Source organism: Amblyomma mixtum, chromosome 3 (assembly GCF_055824585.1).
Source record: "Amblyomma mixtum isolate Tamu chromosome 3, ASM5582458v1, whole genome shotgun sequence".
Lineage (NCBI taxonomy): Eukaryota > Metazoa > Arthropoda > Arachnida > Ixodida > Ixodidae > Amblyomma > Amblyomma mixtum.
The window spans coordinates 120,295,458-120,315,978 of record NC_143014.1 but is presented as its reverse complement, the minus strand read 5'-3'; the positions used below and the strand labels follow the sequence as shown (position 1 = coordinate 120,315,978).

The 20,521-nt window shown below is 47.2% G+C and overlaps 1 non-coding gene across 1 annotated transcript; it reads left to right on the top strand.

Annotated features, from left to right (window-relative positions):
- The first annotated feature begins 19,247 nt into the window (after nt 1-19,247).
- Nucleotides 19,248-19,329, top strand: TRNAL-UAG (transfer RNA leucine (anticodon UAG)). Its single transcript has one exon. It is a non-coding gene; the product is annotated as a tRNA-Leu (tRNA).
- The last annotated feature ends 1,192 nt before the right edge of the window (nt 19,330-20,521 follow it).

Here is a 20,521-nt window from a genome sequence, read left to right as displayed (position 1 = left end):
ACGTTCCGAGAGTTCTTGGAAACTTCGAATTATTGCCCTGTGCGGCCCATTTCCCTAATTTAAATCGGATTAACGTCGGGCTCCCACCTTTTTTTTTTTTTAAATTCCCCGCAGACGGTGGGAGAAGTCGACCAACCTTTCACTCAGTCCCGTGGCGCTGCCGCTCTGCAATCGGCGGAGTTTAAACTTCAGAGATTGAAGAGCTTTCTGGGAAGAGCCTCCAGTCGAAAGCTTCCTCATTCGGGAACGCTTTCCGCCACAAAATTGCTTCATGCTGGCAGGACGGGCGCTAGTAGACGAAAGGGTCCCCTCAAATGTTGCGTTCGGTTCTTTTCGACACAACGAATGGCTCACCGCGTTTTGGCTTTACCTTTTTGTCGTTTGCGTGTGAAGTGTGGTGTTCGTTGTTAGAGAGGTTTAGCATAGTGCAGTCTTGTTAGCGCAGAAGTATACCGGATTGACGTATGCCTGCTGCGTGGTTGACAGCAAGGTAGGGCTGCGCATACGTCATTATGCGTCTACGCCAATCTCTCTGTCAAAAAATCAGCTCAGATTTGGAGACCCGGAGCGGCGCAAAAGGAATCACGCCCGTGCGCGGCTTAGACGGGTGGAGAACAGCGGAGAAAATTTCACTCGTTGCAGATGGAGAGCGCGTAACCTCGAGGGTCGCTCCACTTCGCTCGCGCGCGGCGGCGGCGCCGGGTCGGCAAGAAGCAGTCCTTTTCCTTCCTCCATGGCGAGGCGAGCTTTTAGAAGCATCTCTTCACGCCTGACCAATGGCGGTGCGCGCTGGCGGGCGGGTGAGAGAGCAATTGTACAGTTAATACTGTGCTTATGTACTCGCCTGTCTTGGCACGGACAAACAGATGCTGGGCACCCTACACAAAGGACGTTTTGCGCCTCCGAACAGCCCGCGCTGTCATTTCAGCTTTGAATGAGGGCGGCCGCACGAAACTCGGATCGACACCACTCACCCAGCCACGCACCAGCGAGGCAGCGTGCGCCAATCTTCGGGACGGTCCCGTCGTGATCCTCCGTTCGTCGGACTGTCCCAGTTCTCGGTGGAGAAATGTTTTTGGTTTGCCTGTCTCATGTATTAGTGCACTTTAGTTGCACGGCCTCTCTTGTATTCTCAACTCCCTCCAGTGCTCTTTGCATGTTTTGCATTGTTTTGTTAATCACTTTGTATGTGTCCTAACGAGGAACTGGAATTCCTCCATCCTTTGAGCTCTTTGCAGTATGAGGTTTGTTTTGCTTGTGCCCCTTAGTCTGCAAAATATGATGCCCAAAATGGGCGCAAATTATGCGCGCATCGAAGTTCGACTTTTCAGAGCCTAATAGACCGATTTCACAAGCAGTTGCGCTACGCCACCGCCGCCGCGATGCACTCTGGGAGTTGTGGTACTCCGGCCGGCGGCCGCGTCGGCGCGGTGCGTGGCGCACGCGCAAGAAGCAGCCCTTTTAGCGTCGCCACACGATGTTTCTCTGCATGAATGCTGCATTTGTGGCACAAGTATGGACACCTAACGAGTGTCATGAGCTCCGACAACTGTGCGAAGCAGAGGGTCCCGGATTTTCCGTTTTATAGAAGAGAAAAAGTACCCAAGACATTGCGTAGAAGCTGTTCACGAAAGACAGGTGAAGAAGTCCTGTTCAGTGCATTTGGTTTGGTTTGGTTTATGGGGTTTAACGTCCCAAAGCGACTAAGGCTATCAGAGACGCCGTAGTGGAGGGCTCCGGAAATTTCGACCACCTGGGGTTCTTTAACGTGCACTGACATCGCACAGTACACGGGCCTCTAGAATTTCACCTCCAAAGAAATTCAACCGCCGCAGCCGTGTTCAGTGCATTTAGCCGTATTGTCCCTGTTGATCAGTGGACATTGACAAATGGCAAATTTTCAAGTTCTGAAGCTGCATGAAATGCCTTTTACGTGCCGCTCAGCTTTGAGGCGGTCCCTTAAATTGTTAAAAAGAAGGCGATAGGATTTACCTTCGTGCTTTGTCGTTAAGCCATCTCTGCAGAGATTTCTGCCCGGTGCAAGGTTGTGAGAGAACAAGTGTTCTCAGATTTATTGTTACATTCAGGAATCAACAATGTTCGTTTGATACATGTGTTCACTCGTGATGTCTCGAGCGGCCATACCAGCGATAATGCTTTCTCTATTTCACGGAATGAGAAAGCGAGGCTATAAAACTGTAGAAATGTGGAATAATTCCTAACGTTTTGTTGCTCACTGGTACTTGAGCATAAGTGGGATTCCAGTATCAGCCACATGCCATTTATGCCGGGATATCACCCACATTTTGCCCGTTGTTTTCGAAAAAAAAATGGGCGATCTACTGTAATCGTACTGCGAAAATAGCGAAAGTGAGTCGTACTGGAGACGCCCTGGCAAAAGATTATATTAACCTAAATAAAAAAGTAATTAGTGTACCAATAATCAAAATAAAACTGTTGGTCACGAAATTAAAAACCCCTAAACCCTAATTAGACGTACTCAAAAGCTCCCCAATTGGCTTTTCTTTTTCTCATTTTGCACTGAACACAAGCATTTCTCACATATCCATTTAGAAAAACGGCATAGCTCGCTCGAATGCTCACCTTTCCTGCTGGTGACCCGCCGAGCACGTCGTGAATACACTTATGTGCTTACGTGAATAAAAAAAAGACTATCTCATGGCCAGTTTTCAGCAAGGGCTATGATGAAAACATAAAGACAACAAACGCTGTGCACAACGTCTATAGCGAATGCCTCGATGAATACAGCGAATACTGAAACAGCTAAATGAGGTGGCAAGAAATGTAAATACTGTCCGAAGACGTTAATTAAATCGCGTGCATCGCTATTCGTTGAAATATTCTGCTGACAAAAATAACGAAAGCGGCGGTCAAGCGCGTTTGCATCGTCACCTGCAGCATTTTCCAAAGCAAGGTTCTAGTAACAAGCGCAGCGTCGCCACCGCGTTCACTCCACTTCAAGGGGCAACTGACCACCCTCTCTGCGCTGCTCCAACCGCGATCAGCATTGCACCCCTCGAAACTCCGCCGTGGAGCCTCTGTTTCCTTTATAGAGCTCAACACAATAAACGAAACTGCGGAAAGTGTGGCCGGGTATAATGCTTGTCAAGGCGCAAAGTAATGTTGGCTGTCATGCAGACGACGCCACGAAGGACTACAACCAAGATGGCGGCTGGCTACTTCCGGTAAACGCGCGCATGCGCAGTAGGCGTTGTGAAATCGGTCTATTTACCTCTTGGTTATAGAGAAGATGCCATGAAGACAATGCACCTTTAGAGAGACATACGAGCTTCCCCGAGTGATCTCAACAAGCTTGGGCAAACTGTACATCCTTTGAGCTTAACGAAGCTCCACCCCTGCTTCATAGGCGCGGTAAGCAAGACGTTCTCGAGAGCACAAACGAAAACGTCGAGCCCGCGCCGCATACGGGTACCAAGCTTTGGTATACAGCCTGACGTTACTAAGACGTCAACCGATCATACGAAACCAGCCGCAAACGTCACGTGCGCCATCGTAGCAGCATGTTGGTATGGCGCGTCAAAGGCCGGTTGTCTTTCAAAACTTCCTAAAAATATACCTTTCTATTCATACACAAACTCTAAGCCGCAGTTGATGTCATGTAGCATAAATGCCTCTCTAAGGGATAGCTAATCAAATGAAGTCCACAAATCAGCTCTTGAATTAACACAACTAGCGCTTACGGCAATTTGGATTTAGAAGACATGGACAAAACGATGCCATATCAGCTGATGAAATGATTAACAGGTAATTCCCTGAAGCGCTGTAGCCCCAGGAAATCCGGCCCTTTTTCTGCACAAAACAGAAATTGAGTGCATGAGGCCTGCAGGAAGCTCTGTGCAAGCGTGACGTCCACTGATGACGTCATGAACATTCGTTTACTTCGCCGATGAGTGCAATATAGGGTATATTCATCGCAAAATGCGTGGTGATCGTTCAATTTCAGAACGACGAAGCGAATGGAAGCGCACGCCGTGTTCGAATATAGAATAGGCAGTTGGAGTTTAACCTGCCGCGGTGGCTCAGTGGTTAGCGCGCTCGGCTACTGATCCGGGGTTCCCAGGTTCGAAGCCGGCCGCGGCGGCCACGTTTCGATGGGGGCGAAACACAAGAGACGCCCGTGTGCTGTGCGATGTCAGTGCACGTTAGAGATCCCCAGGTGGACGAAATTATTCCGGAGCCCTCCACTACGGAACCTCTTCCTTTCATCTCTCATTCCCTCCTTTCTCCGTTCCTTTACGGCGCGGTTGAGGTGTCCACCGCGGTATGTGAGACAGATACAGCGCCATTTCCTTTGTCCAAAAAACATTTTACCTAACTCTATTTTGTCGCCGCAGGCATTGCAACACGTCATCGGCGGACGTTGCGTTTGCAGCGAGCTTCCTTCACCCCAATGCGCACAGTTTCAGTTTTGTGCGGGAAAAAGCGCTGCATTTCTTCGCGCTCCAAAACTTGACAGAAATACTCTTTCCTCGTTTCAAAAATTGGCATGGCACCGTTCTTCAACGGTTTCCAAATCTCCATTGTCGCAAAACATTATGCTGTACTAATCAAAATGTTAGCGATATTTAGTTGGCTAGCTACGCAATTACGTATTTTAACAGCATGTGACGTCCATCTCGGCTGACAGTTTGTTGCTGAAAATGTTCCCTTTCTATTTCGACCTTTCAGGACTTTTTGAGTGTTCGCTGAAATACCTGGTGTATACGGTGCCTCACATTGTTCGCACTGGAGTGGAAGCTACGAGCGAGATGGGGCGGCTTTCTGACCTCTCATTCGCGGGCGCGTGCATCGAGATAAGTACGCTAACGACGACCACGAGGGTGGTTACAGGAGAGAACAGGACGAAATAACAACGAGAACCATAGTCTCGTGGCCTGCGTACAAACAGAAAACAAAGTGCGTCCCCGAAACGAATTTCAGGAATCGTGTTCTTCCTCACCTTTCCTCATTCTTGACTTAACCTCCAGTATAGGTACAGTCTTTTTCAAAAGTATAGAGCCCAAGGGTCTGCTTGTCAGCCCTGCAGCGCGGTTCCTCTTGCATTCCCAGGGACCCTAAGCTCACGAAGGCGGGAGGAACTTTAGTCCTTTGCCGTCCCGAGCTTAGAACTGTCAAATTTGCTTAAGAGCTGCGCTACCCGGCTTAGAAGCAAACCACTTGCGCTTTATATTCCTGACAAAGACTGTGCGTGTGATTTGAACTATTGCGAACAAGACTAACAATGACAGACTACTGAAGGTCAGCTGTGTTCTAGGAACAGATACCCACACAACAAATGTGCTGCTGGAAGATCAGCATCGTGCCAGCCCTCAACCCCGGTGAGGGACCTGCGACCAGGGCGTCCTCCCTCTCGCACTCCCGTTGACCGAGAGCCACTGAAGCGTGAAGGGATTGTGAGGCGCTGCTATAGTCCAAGAACAACCCGAGTATGAGCAGCCTCACTGGGCACCGAGAATCTAGAGGACATCCTGCCAGCCGTGCAGCTTGTCATCGCCTTGGCCTCACCGCACCGAAACTGAAGTACCTCTATTCGTCGACTCGATCCGTCATCTGACGTTTCTTTAGAGAAAACCTCGCACTTTCTCAGCTATACAGTTGACGAGTGAATTGTTGTAACACATGAAAAGATAAAAACTACAAACCTGTGCGTGGAAGACTCCGTCGTCTGCTCTAGTGAAAACGCGCATTGCGCCCGTGTAGTGACAACTTGGTATTGGGCTTTTCAAAACGACCGGGAAACGAAAGTAAACACGTATACGACTTTCTAAAAGCATGAAAACCAGGATCTGGTGCACCAAAAATTGTCTTCTAGGCTTCTGAACGCATGCAAATTGCACCCGCGCATTTATTCTCAGTCCTCCAATACACACTGAGCGACTAGTTGGGAGCCCGTGTTGTGGCCGTCACGTTGCCAAACATTTGTCGAAGAAAACGCACAGTTGGTCATGCAATAGGACTTATGTCTTTAAACTGCAGGGAATAACGCATGGGAATGAAAGAATGCCTATAAATCATTAGGATGTGTCATATTGCATGTGGTGTATGCAAGGTTCGTAAAAGCATGTTGTCCTTGATCGCAATATAGCTGCTTTCGCGCGTTTCTCGTGTTCGCACAGTTTTTGCACATGGTTTATCAGAATGGCACCTGCTCGTAATTTACATTTTTCAGCTGACCGTGTGCAGTGAGAGTGACATCCACTGTTGTGTGCCGTGTTGCCATAACAATGAACGTGCAAGCGCAGAAGGAGCTTAGCGATGTGCCAAATGACGACGGCTAAAGTATCGGTTTGTTTCTGTGTATGTATGGAGCAAGATAAATGTTCATTTCGCAAAGCACCTGGTGCCTTTTCTGTACTGACACTAATTGACGGAGGCCGTGGCACAGCTCCGTAATGGCCGGTAAAGAGCACCCAGAATGTTTTGTCTTTTGTCTGGACCGGAAATAAACACATAACAATAGGAGACCATACTACAGAGGAATAATGCGTCATGAGGGTGCGGCATTGATTGTAAAACATTTAATTCGCCGGAAAGAGCTTGGTAAGAGGTCGCGTTAAGTGGTCGAGAGTACGCAGCCCTCGACGACTTTGTCAGTCCACTCCACCGCCAAAACTTGCGTTCTGGGGTCAGAGCTAGCCAGCACGGTCTCCCATCGCTCGAGAGGAGCGGCAACTAGATCACCCGGAGGTGGCTCTATTTTGCAGTCCCACAGGATGTGATCATAGGTGGCTCGTTGGCCACAGTGTTTATAATTTGGGTTGTAAAGATCTGGATAAATGTGCGCGAGGAGTGATGGGGTACGTATTGATCTCGTCTGTAGACGACGCCACGTAACCTCTCGGCAGGCTGGAGGCAATGCTAGCATTCAAACAGCGCGCGCCTGAGACCAAAACCGGAAGTGTCGCGCCCAGCCGCTTTTCGCGCGACAATCAATTGGGCTGCTAGGTCCTACGGGAGTGTTTGCTCTTTTTGAATCCCTTTCTCTATGCCACTACTGCCGAGCACGTGGAAGCGCAGAACGAAGGTAAAAATTGCGAGGACACTTTGGCAACCATGGAGGAAGGAAAAAGAGAGGAGAGGCCCTTTCCACACAACACCATGGGAGAAAAATGTGGAGGAAATCACGTGGTTTTTTTCGCGATCGGGAGTCCACCTAGTCCGGGCAGCTTAGCAACGGCGTCGTAGTTGCTGCTTGCAAGCCGGGCGGTAGCAGACGACCGCGGCGTAGCAGTTGCGGTGCGGCGTACTTTTCTCAACTGCTCGAGTTTGTTTTTGATCGTGCTCACAAGCTTACGTTGGCGCCGTTCACTCATATCTCAGGCGGAATTCGCTGCAAAGCTCTCGTTGTTGCGTGCATTGATTTCAACGTGCTCGACCACGATCGCATGGGCATTTCGTCAACTGCGTCACTGCTCGGAGCCGTCGGGAGACCGCCGCTGCTTACTGAGGAGCACTCGCGCTGTTCGTTTACCAGTGATTCAATATGCCGTGCGCTAGAGAGGTCGTCGGCGTATTGCGCGGACGTTTCGCGTCCTGTGCGTGCAGTGTGCGTGTGCCATTCGCGCTCCCGTTTCCATTGGCAGTGAAACCTCGTTGCTATTAGGCGTGCTCTTGCAACGCTCTAGTGATCGTCACTGGTGTTAGTGTAACTATTTTCGTTTTTCGCGATTGCGCTTGTGTGAGCAGCGGGGGCCATGACATCGGTGGAGGGCGATATTTTAAAGGAAGCCGCTGCGCTCGCTTTGCATGCTTGCACGCCCCTGTTATACGCCGCCGGTAAAAATGAAAAGAAAGAGACCCTGCGCTTAAACAATACCTTAGAGATTTTTTTCTTTAATAAAGGCGAAGGGTTAGTTTTGTTCACTGCAATATCTACATAAAGATACGAATGCACACAGGATGCCGAGAACTTCATTTGTAAAAAACATTTATTTTCTCACAAAAAACAACTCGCGCGAAAAAACGTGGCTATTTACAATATCTTCACATCATATACAACAACACAAAAGCTTCTGCTCTATAACAAAGTCATCAACTGCAAACAAATGACATTTGTCAAAACTTCAACCCCATACGCAAACCTGCGCTCGGCTGCAGGTCCTTTAAAAAAAAAGCACTTTTTATTTTCGCGATACCTTCATTTGAGGAGAATGCAAAGGATTAAAAACTAAACTGACGTAAAAAGGTCTGTTAATAATGGGGTGAACTGTGCCTAGAATTAAAAGGAGTGCCATACGCCGTGCGACGGTGAAGAATAAATGGGCACTCTTATTTTCGTTTCCACATTTCGTTTCCACATTTATTTTCGTTTCCATTATTTTCGTTTCCAATAAATAAATAAAACATGTGCCCCCCTTGAACAAAATTTCCGGCTACACCACTGCTCGTGTGGAATTCGCGCGGCTAGGGGCCCGCGTTTCTCGCGTGTGCTTAGTTGTCCTTCGCCCACCGCAGTAATTGAAAGCGACGGTCACTTCCCGTGCTTACAAGAGTTGAGGAACAGGGAGGAGATTTTCGATACCGGACAAATGCCCTTCCCGGGCATCGGTGGCCGTCGTGTGGTTTCGCGCGACGAGGGGCCCACGTTTCTCGCGTGTCCTTCACCTCACCCGGTGAAGGCTAATTTCGAGCGCTGAGCTAAACAAGCAAGTATACTAGTTTCATCGAATGCAGCCTTCAACTTCAGAGTCCCAGGGACGGCCGTTGCCAAAGGGGGGCCACCGCAGATAACCACCGCAAGATGGGCCACCGCAGTAATTGAAAGCGAAGGTCACTTCCCGCGCTTGCAAGAGCTGAGATAAGTATTTTTCTCGGCTGCTACTAATTGTGACCAGGGCCGAGCAGTTGGAGACGGCGCGGAGACGACGCAGTACGAAGCAGTAACTGAAAGTAGCCGCCTGTCTCACACGGGTATTTCCGCTTTATGAACTTTTCCGCTGACGAGCACCGGCATAGGGCGCCCTAAACCGGCCGGAGCCAAGCGCCACCAGCGCGGGGATCTGTGCCCCTGCGGTAGCACGCTCCTTCGTTGGCTTTGAAACGCGCGCGCAGTAGTCGAGGGCGGGACTTATGCGATGACGTCAGCCCGGACAAGATGGCGCCGAGCTGGTTTCCGGCTTCACAAATTGTCACGTGACGGCCTCTCCTCTCTTTTTCCTTCCTCCATGTTGGCAACTAAAGTGTAGAGAGGCGAGAGTCGAGAACACTATGACGTGACGACTTCCGGTGGATGTGACGTCACACCGTTCTCGTGGCTATATAAATACCCAAATTATACATCTTTCGAGGATTTTAAGTGTTAATTACGCTTAATTACCCATTGTTCAATGTAATTTGACCATATCCTACGTTTTCCCGACCATTCTGTGGCAATTTTCATGCCGTGACAATATCCGTTGGATGTGACGTCACACGGCTTCAGTGGTTATATCGACGTCCGCGCTATTTCGATGTAATTTTGACATTTTTAACTGTAATTAATTAACCAATTACTCTACAGTCATCAAACGTGGGTTCTAGGTTAATATTTTGCTCCTCTTTCTGAAGCAGCCATTCGTTTTCTCCCATATTTTTTAGTTCCCGAGGTAACACGAGTTAAACGCTCCCAATGGTGTGACACGCTCTGCTAATGGACGACAGCATGAGTCATTAAAGGCTTTTGCCTTAATACATTAGATGTGTGACAAGGGACGACGTGTGCCCGTCCCCTTCCTGATGTCACTGCAGCCAGCAACACCACCTGTGCTTTTATGGAGCAACTACCAGTGGACTCCAAGTGGCGCCATCTTATATCAGTGTTCTAATCAGGCCGCTATGTAGCTAGCTGCACATGCATTTCGTGATCTTAGTAAAAAAAAAGGTGGCCAAATTGATTTTCTAATAGAAAGTTTCTAACTTACAGGGAAGTGAAATCTATCCAAAATTCGTTACGTATAAATAAGTCCAACTAAGCTTGTCCGCACAGAATGAACTTTTGCCCCTGAAAGCGTGATCGAACCTGCAAAACGATTAATGCAAGTTTGTAGTCGGGCTGTCAGACAAGTTAATTATTATCGTTTTCTGACCTTGTGTTGATTTCTTCTGAAATCGGGAACAACTTGTTTCCCGTTTTTTCTTTTTCAAATCGGCAAACCACCCGTTTCTGGTAGCTGTGCTCATTAGGCGGCTTAGTTTTCATTTGCCTTGCTTATTCGCACCGACTGTTCAGGCTCGTGAGGGGACTTTATGGGGATTCCTTAAGGAGGTAGCTGACACTTTCAATTTCCTCACTGTGCACTTCTCTTTAGATTACCTCTATAGCCTCTCGAGAAAACAGATGACCCAGGCTCTCACTGAGTCTTTGTTTCCTACACCATTGTATCGGCAGCCTTATCTGGGGTCTTTGGACATCAGTGTTCTAAAGCGTGTTAGGCGGATGTGCATTCAGGCAGCCGCTAAAACGTTCTTTTTCAAACTACACACAGCGACGCTGCCTGTCAAGACATTTCTTAATGACAAGGAGATGTTTGTACCCTGGAATGTGAATTGCCGTCTGTGTAACGTGCCTGAGACAATTGATCATTGCTTCATCCTGTGCCGTGATGCCATGTTCTTTGGGGACATACTACAACGAACTCTTAAGAAGGACATTGAAATTACTCCATACACTATTAGATTTCTGCCTGTTGGCAAAAACTCTGTTGTGCCTTATGATCTGTTTGTGTTGATGGGACCATTCAATCTTTGGAAAAGCCGTATGATGGACAGACATGCCGACCCACCAAGATCGTCCAAATCTGTGTTTCGTGAACAGTGTGCTTTGGTGAGGAGTGTATATGCTGCACGCGAAGAACCTCCAAGCTGGCTGCCGTGCCTAGATGCATGTGTGTGCCTGCCTGAATTTTGATGTTTTGATGGGGATGCAGTGTTGAGTTAGGGCTGGCGGCGGTACCACGCTAGCGGCGGTCAGCTGCCGTTTTTCGTCATGTTTGTGTGAGCGGTGTGGCTCATCCGTTTGCGCTAGAAAAATGATATTGAGCGCATTGTAAAGATAATTGTATCTTCTTTGAGATGGTATGTGTCGCTAAAAGCTATTCACGTTAGTATAATAGCAGTGAGCAAAAGAGCGAGGGGCATAAAACGATATTTTTGCTCGACTTGCCTGCGTTTGCCTTGCTGTTTACGAAAACTACTGCTCCGAAAAGAAAACTGCTTCTGCAGCTTTTAGATGAAGTGTGACTCGAGAACCTTGAAGGCAAGTTATTGAGTTATATTGGGTAGTTATTTAGAACTGGTGCCATAAATAAGTGTGAAATTTAAAAGAATGACGCATTAATAACTCCTAGTCCTGTTCATAAATCACAAACATATTTAGAAGGATTGTAGATAGTACCCATGTTGTTAATTCTTGAAAATTTCATTAAGCTACATGTTATAATTTTTTAGTTTTCATTGTTCAAAGTTGGTAGTAACCTAGAAACTGCGCTTTTTTTATCTGAGTTTTAGAAGCAAGTAAACGTCGTATAGGGAACAAATTCGGCGCACGAAATATTTAGGAAATATTCGAAATCCTCTCAAGGCGGCATTTCGCTATGACAAACAGAACGGTAGTACTGCGCCATTCAATTGCGCCATTTTTTGGTGCGCCGTAGCCTCCGCAAAATACATCCAGCGCGAAAGATCACTGTTATATTCCAGGCTTTTTTCACAGGAACTGAAGTGGCTGGTCTTAATACTACCAGTGATGTAAATTTGGGTATGATAAACGACTCATGTTAGCTCGCGCTCGCCCCTTTGTTGGTCGACGGGGCTGCTGCATTTGAATCTCGCGGGCGTTTTGACTCAACAATGGAGTTCCGCCGGTCAACGACAGTGGCGCTGTCAAACATTTTGAAGCAAGACTTACGAGACAGACGACTGACTTCGCTGAAACCTGTCCTGCCTTTCGGTTGTTTCTTCGGCTGCTCAGCAGGCTGTCATCGGCGTATCGTGCTGTTTCGCTTGTTGGTGTTTTTTTTTTACTGTGCTTTTGTATTTGTGTGCAGCGCCGTTTTTTATCACTTTATCTTGCCATTTTTTTGTGTGTGTAAAAGTGTCAAATGGGGAATCGGCGGAAATACCTTCAGCGCAAAAGGTCGACGATGACAAAGCTTCGTACGCGCATGGCTGATGTCAAGGCCAAACGCAGGTGAGCCATTCGGACCGCAATTTTGTTATTAGAATCTGCATTGAAGTCCCAACTGTACCTGTGTCGCGTGCGTGAGCTACCTCGTAGTGTGTGTTATCGAGTGCGGTTTTTCATGAACGCGTGTGCAAGATTACCAGTGTCACGGCACTGTGACATTTCGTAAGGCGAGAGCAGAAATCTGCTGCATAATTATTTGTTCCTTAGCTGGGGGCCTGTAGAAGTGGCTCTAAATTGGAGAGTTGAGGGGCTTGTGTTTCGAAATAAGCGATGAGTTTTAAAAGTCCCAGAGGGCATTGAGGGATATTTTATGTATATGACGACTCTCGTCCTCAGCATGCGCACGTCGCGGGTTGGATCCCAGATGTGGCAGATGGAATTTTTTTCTTCACTCCGCTCTGAAGTAAGTCTATAAACTGTTGGCATTTCTAAAGAATCTACTCCGGCTTATCTATGGCGATAAAATCACCTGCTGATTCTGCATTGCGCAAAATATTTCGCGTTTGCGTTTTGCATTCCTCCTGAGTTTGTTAGGAGCTCGCAGTGCGTGGAAGCGGCAGTTTGCGTTGTGGGGGATGGACACCTTTCTATGCGAGTGGCATTTGGTAGCTTATGTGTAGATTACGATGAGGGAGGGGCAAAGCGTGATGAAAAATCGTACAAGCGCACTGCGAGCCGTAGCTACTGCAGATACCTTAGTACCGGTGAAAAACTGTAGTTCTTAGCACTTGAAATTTTTTGCTGAGGAGGTTCAATTTTCTTCATTCATGCACCTAGCACGCGCCTATGATGCTGATTATCTTCTAGTTTCGTGCTAGGAGGCCGGTGCTTTTAAAGAAATATAATTGTGCTCGTGAAATTCACTGCATAACTGTGGCTAGAGAAATGCTCTAGTCAGTGCATGCTTCTGTTTCGTATTCACTGCAAGTAAATTTTTCTTCTCCTACTTCGCTGCAAGAATAAGTTGCTTGTGTGTATACTTCTTCAGTTAATCATCCCAGTTTATTGCGATCGTGAAGTACAATTCAGGGATGTCGAAGAAGCCCAACTTCTCATTTTTTATTGACTGTAGTGTTGAAAAGGGGCCAGAAAGCAAAACTTGTGATGCTTTTGAGCACTGACATTTCCTGTCACTTCCTGAAAATAGACTCGCATATGACATTGGTATGGACTTGTTTGCTTGCAGGCAGCCATCATGATGTGCGGGGGAGTTGTGCAAGGCATCTGAACGTGCTTAGCAGATGTTGCAATAAAATGGTCCTGTTTTTATAAGGAACATGCTTTTGTCTTTTGAAAATGCGCATCAATGGAAGTGAATGAAGCCCCGCTTTTGCCTCTACCAGTGGCGAAGTGCATGTGTGGACAGTGTGATTTCACTAGCATTGTAGTGAATGCAAAAGCATGCCCCCAAAATTATATGTCAATCACACACTGCAAGAAAAACAGAATGCACGGATAACATTCTTGAAAGGTATATGGGAGCGTAGCTGGTGATATGCATGCGCACAATGCAGCAAAAACAATGCCAGCATCTCTTGCCATTGTTTGCACTGCATGAAATACCAGTACCTTCCCTCAGCGGTGTGCAAACCACGGATACCGAAATCGTTAGAAATGCAATTAGTTGTCAGTCTCGGCTACAGAGTATTATGACTCAAAACTAGCTCTTGTAAATGGCGCGGTTTCCGGAAGAGCTGCTCCGCAATAGTACAGCGACATTTACTGCGCATGGCGCTGCACGAATGCGCGTGTACAGTCTAGATAGGAGTAGGTGAGTTGCATAAATATGGAAGTCTGCTATGGTGCGCTTGCTGCTCGCACCGCTGGAACTTCCTCTATGTGCACGTGCCAACCTGCTCGCGGGTGCTCAAAAGGGGTGGTGTCCCTCGTTGTTAGTCATGGCAGGAATTTCCCCCGTCCTAAGTCATTCAGCGCAAGCGTTTCCCCTCTTCTTTCCTGTGAGGGCCGGCGAGGCGTCTCGAATCGGGGTAGAAAGGCGGGGAAGCAGCCCTTGGGACCAACAACACCGGCTCAGAACCAAAAGTTGTCAATTTTGCCCACCGGGCCACAACTTTTTGACGTCATGCTGCTTACAATAGGGAGGGGTTTCACAGTTCCGCGAAGCTGATGTTTTGCGAAGGCGATTGAAATGCGGCCGTTCCAATCCAAACTTCTTCTGCAGCCAAGGCCAGGCTAGAAAGAGGAGACAGACCTGTGTGCCTCTGCTGCGGGGAGTGGGTAGAAGTTGTCAGGGCGCACCCACCCTGGGCGCAGTGGGGTTTGTAATAAAAATCTTTCGCGCGGCACCCAACCCTTGCTCTCACCGTCGTGGTGAAGCGGTGCGTTCCGCGTTTCTTTCCAGGAACGACGCTTGCTCGGTCAACAACTGCGGGGGGTGGGGGGAATGTACACTGCCAGTAGCCTTTAGGCGCTCGCAGTTACATGCGTGGTCCTGACAGTCACCAGACTCGAGCGACAAGACGCGGTCAGGTTCGCCAGCGTAGCCTTGTAAAGTGCACCGGGGAAGGCGTGTCCACAGATGACTCACCCCTTTCATTTCTGCAAACAACGGAAGGGGGATGAGGGGATCGTTATAAATATGACAGAAGCCAACAGCCACAGAAACCAAGGGGCACAGGGTTTTTTTTAATTAATTTATTTATTTTGTGGTGTTGATCAATTTGGAATATTACTGAATATGTTATCGCTTAAAGCTAATTGATTAGAAAAGCAGAAGAAAAAACAACCACACGCCGCCGGTGGGATCCGAACCCACGACCTCCGAATTACGCGTCCGGTGCTCTACCTCTGAGCTACGGCGACGGCTGTCAAATCTTCTGCTTTCGGGGGTATTTATGTTTACAAGTAACCTAACCTTGAGAGTGTTCATCAGCGCCACCCACGTTCATAAGCGGCGGACGTAGAACGTCCTGAGTTACCGCAGGTGTGACGTAGAACGTCATCGAACGGAGAGGGTGGAGGGTTCTCACGTAATGGGCGTAGAAAAAAGCACCAGTGCGAAAAGAGGCATGGTGAATCCTTTGCGGATTGTGCAGTTGGTGTGGTATATGAAATTCGCAGCATGGGAGCACTCAAAATCGCTAGAAAAGGGAACTGGATCTAATTTACCTTTTCACTGCGCAGAGTGGAAATGTTAGCCGGCTCTTGACAGTATCAAGGTTCTTGGCAGGAGTCGCGAATAAGACAGCGCGCGAGGTTTTTTGGGGCTTTTCTCTTTGCAAAGAAAGGAGCCGCATGTTGTAGTGATTGTTCTGCTGCTCTTCGAAGTAAGTAACCAGCATTCATTACACGTTTTTCATAATCACCAGGCCTTGATAGTAAATGACTTCTAATAAAGAAGTCCTTTCTGCATGTTGTGGATTTATTGTTATGCGCTGAAAGCGTTCTGTCGCTTTCGTTGTTTCTTTGTTGTTTTTTTGCCGATTTACTGTATATCACTGTATTTTGCAATGAATTTCTGAGGCTGCTTCTGCAAAGATACTTTTGTACAATAAGCAGGAAACCGGAACTTGGAGATCGACTGTAAAATTGAAGATGTTGAAGTCGTTGCACACTGTGATTCCACTAAGGAGGGTTGATGCGATAGCAGTTGTGCGCGGATCGAGTGACTGAGTGCCCTGTATATATTTGGGCCCCAACCTTGCGAATAAACAATTGGTAGTTCAGCCACTTTACTGTCTGTTTCTCTTTTCCGGTTTTTGTATTTTGGTTGGTTATTTATTTCTCAAAATAAAGAGTTTTAGTTGTTGCAGTTCTTGTGTTACGCAGAAGTGCTGAAGCGGGCACAGCTCTCATCATGAGAAATTAGTTGCTACGCTGAGCTAAGCGTTTCGAGTAGACATATAGTATGCAGTCTTCCTCGACTAGCCTGGCTTCCAGGACTATTGAGGATTTGAGGGCTCCAGGAGGCTCGTTTGTGGCAACCCTGTATCCCGGTAGCCGATCATCGTGCACATCGTACAGAAAATGAGGGTCCCAACAGGGGTGCCCTAACAGTGCTCATTTCTTCAGAAGGCATCAGCTGGAGGGTACTGACAAACTATGCCCCTCGTGTGCCTCTGCAGTGGATGCCATTATCAAATTTTCTGGGCAAGTGGGTTATCACGCTTTTGTCACGTGAATAACCTTTATAACAACTATACAGTCAGGTGTGGCTGAAGAAGTAGGTTCGACATCCGTGCGCGTGGTTGGTAGATGATGTTATTTTTTCAAAATGTTGACATGATGTGTTTAGACTTATGCCTTCGCTCCACTGTTGTTTCTTTTGGAACAGACATGTTTCTTCAGAAAAATAGTTGCCGCTACGGATATCGAGTATATGCTGCTGTGCAGGCCCAAGATGGCTCGCACATGACGTTAGAGACTCCGGCGTACCGCGTGTCGCTGCCAAGGCGCAGGGGTTAGCGCATGATGTGACTGCAACACTTCGCGAAAAAGTAAAAAAAAAACGGTACTGCCAGTCGGCGTATTTATTTCTCGCTTCCTGGGTATTTTTTCGCGCAGTTTTTTGAACACGACAGACGAAATAAGCGTTACTGCAAGATTTGCAGTTGGACTGCAGTTGGACCCTTGAGGCCTTTACTAAAGCTCTTTTTTGAACGTACTATCACGATCAAAAGAAATGCGAACAGAGTGCAGGTCGAGCTGAGTATTCGAAAGAGCAACTTTTGAGAAGGAAAACCGACACTCCTCTACTCTCTTCCTCGATTTTTTTTTTCACATTCCCTTAAAATGCGGACTCAACTCGAATTCTGTCGGGCTCATGTATCCACGGGATAAATGGCCTTGTGAATGCCCTGTGTTGGCTGACACTCTGACAACCGGTTCCGATGCGCTTGAGTTGCGCAGTTTCCACAGCTATTCTAAAAGGTTTTTTTTTTTTTTTCAGCGAGAGAGCTACCGGGCGCTCCATGTTAGAAGGAGCACAGGGAACGCTGTGAGTAGCGAGAGAGGAGGCGGCCAGAGAGAATTTTCCTAGGGCGAAGACACGATCTTGCACCCCTGCCTCGCGCTATGGCTCATCGGTTGAGAAGCGCTGTCCTGAAACGCCGCCAAATATTTCGAATCGGCTCCTGGACAATGCAGACCACTGGGAGGCCAGATCTGCGAATTTCCGCTACCTATCGCCGAAATTCACTAATTGTGCAAGGATCGATTCGCCCCAGACCTCAGCGTGAGCACAAAATGTTTTCTTATGCTAGAGCAAACATAACGAAACAGAGCAGCAGAAGCGATTTCAGTTGAAAAGTGACGTGAAAGCAAAAGTCCACTTATTTTGCGGACATCAGCTAGAGGACTACCATGGTGCGTATAGCTCTGACTTCCCGCATTCCACGGAATGGAGAAAAAATTAGCCTTTTACTATACAAATTTACTACACAAACAGTGCCAGTACAAAAAGAGGGGGGGGGGGGGGGGGTAGTGCAAAATCCACATTCGATCGCTTATTTTCTAGACAGATATGCTGCCGCACGCTCACATCCGTGTTCACAAGACAGCAGGGAATCAGAACTGTTGGAATTATCACAATTTCGTGCTGATCACTAACGATACCAGAAAAGCAGGAACGTTGCCTCGTGTGGCAACAAAATGCAGTTCCAATGAATGGATGGATATGCTATGCTAAGCCCACAGTATTGAGAAACTCCACGCGATTGTAATGAGTACTTATTAGCTCTTGCCAGCTATGTCCCGCAGTCTCTAGTCGAAGTTTCACAGCCAGTGTTTCCTTTTAGTTCTTCGAACCTTGGTGGTGGTAGTGGTTAATTTGACAATAAAAAGTGAACGAAAAGAATGTTGCCGGCTGCGGCCGTAAGCGCTTTCGGGATCTTTGTTATCATGCATGGATGCGTGGGCGGAAAAAAATATTCAACATTACTTGCAACGCATCTCTACGTCACAGACTGAAGCACAAAAGGGTTTACCTCTCCCAAGCTATTATCGGGAACGGGTGGGAGATGAAGGGGCTAACACACTGTGATATTGCTTTCTTTTCCTCTCCGCAGCTACTAACCCAACAACATTAGTACTTGAACGCAATATGTTTGTACCATTCTGATATGCCTTATTCTGCCCATTTTCTCTTATTTACTGTTACCATATCAGCTTTCTCTTAGAATTCTACATAGCACTGGCAGTGTGTGAGTAAACAATAAAAACACTCGCCATGCATCGAAATCTCGGGTTGATGTTTCACTGCAGGTGTTTTTCCTGGAATTGCGAAATAAACGTCTGCATGGCGAACGGTAATCAATAGCACACAAGCTACGCACCACGCGCCTTTGACAGCAGAAAAGGCTGTGACAACACACATGGAAACCGCCCTTTGAAACCAAGAGGTCATCTACTATTCCGCTGCATCCATTTCGACATCATCCATATTGTTTTACGAAGGCCATAGCCCATAGATGTCTTGTGGCCCTTTGTTATGGATTCCAGTGGAACCTACGAAGCTTTATTTTGTAATATTGCTTGCCGTGGCTGCCGCTGCTAGTCATCAAATTATTGCTCAGGGTCGTGAGAAAAGAATAAATTATAAAACAATGTGTACATCTCTGGAAAAAAGGGAAACAAAATATAATTTCTGTAAATGTCAAAGATATGGAGACTTTCCACATTCGAAATAGTGCCTCCTAAAAAAGAATCGCCAGACACCATGGCAGGGTCGCGAAGGGGTGCGTAGGGGCGAAAGAAGCAGTACGAGTATGCCAAACACGTTCGAGCGCGGTCGTCATTGTTGGGGCGTTTATCCCCCCCTCCGTGACTAACCGCCTCCTTCTGCCACAATGCGAGGCAGAGGAGGTCAAGGTAACGCAGAGGGGAGGACCAGACCGTCTCGGAGGAGCGCTTTTTCGCTTCCACGGACCAGTGGAGCCGCCCTGGTGGTTGAACTAACGTCTTGTCCAAGATGGCCGCCGTGGTACCCCCGCCAGCCCGGTAACTTGAGACGCGAACCAGTTTGATTGAAGTTTCCCCCCTTTTTACGGAAGTTCTTCCATGCAATAAAGACAAAAAAAAAAGTGGTAGCGGGGCCGAGTGGTCTAAGGCGCTGGTTTTAGGCACCAGTCTCTTCGGAGGCGTGGGTTCGAACCCCACCGCTGCCAATATTTTTTGCCTTTTTGTAAATATACATTTTTTTGCGTAGCCCTGTCTACCTGATGCGAACCTCTTTAGCAGCAAGGGTTTAATTTTAAAGAGAATGATCCTGCAGATGGGCTCACTGTTTCTTCCTGTATTGTCTTTTTATGGTCTTCTTGTAATCTTGTGTTCATTTCTTTCAAGGTATGGAAATTGAGGTAGCGCGACATTTTGGGGGATCTGTTCATCAGATCATAGCGGCTTTCATTAGTCAGTCATGTTTACCAGAGTGTACGGGAGGAACTGACAAACATAGGCCACTTATGTGGAGCCCAGTTGCTTGTAAACCGGCTCACGTGCGTGATTCGTAAAGTCTGCGCTGTTTTGTGAAATGAAGGCAATTGACGAAAATAACAGTGGCAGGATATCATTGTGACAAAGACAGCAGACCAGCTAGGATTTTTTTTTTCAAGAGTTTATGGATTTGTTTGTCGATGCAGCCCTTACAAAAATCTGTGGTGACTTTCTGATAAAAAGTGAAGGATTTTTGACACCAAACTCATCAGTTATTTCTCATGACTTTTGAGTTGAGATTCTGATGTATTGGTGATTATTATTGGCCATCGATTTTCTATTTAAGACGAGATGTGTGTTTTTCTGTTGAGATTCTCATTAATTTCTTTTGCAGACATGCTGAATTCATCATGCATTTCTGAATGCTTTATGGCGCATTCAAACCAGCGTTGTGGCCAAACAAAGAAATGACGTGATTTCTATTTTTTAGCTGATGTTTATGTTTAATGTCAGACAGAAACCTCTGCGGTAAAGCTCTCTCACATGTAATGTAAACGTCTGCAAATTATGCTTTCTGCTACTTCCGCCGAAACGTCGAACATTCCAAGACTGTAATCTGTCAATCATTGCTGCAAACAGCTTCCATTGACCACCTGAAAGGAGGAACAAGATCGAGAATAGGGAATTGCAATCTCCGGAAGTACATGCCACACTGGTACATTCACCTGATCTGTACTTCTTCATAGCGCGGGCTCATGCTTATATACTGGCAATAAGACGCCCCTAACAAGTGTTAGCGAGGAGCTGTTAATAAGTTGAGTTTCCTAAGATAATTTTGGCCGAATATACGCAATGTCCAGCAGGTACAAATGAAGAGATTTAAGTGCTCTGTTCTGTTAGTTGATGTGCATCATTTCTGCACAA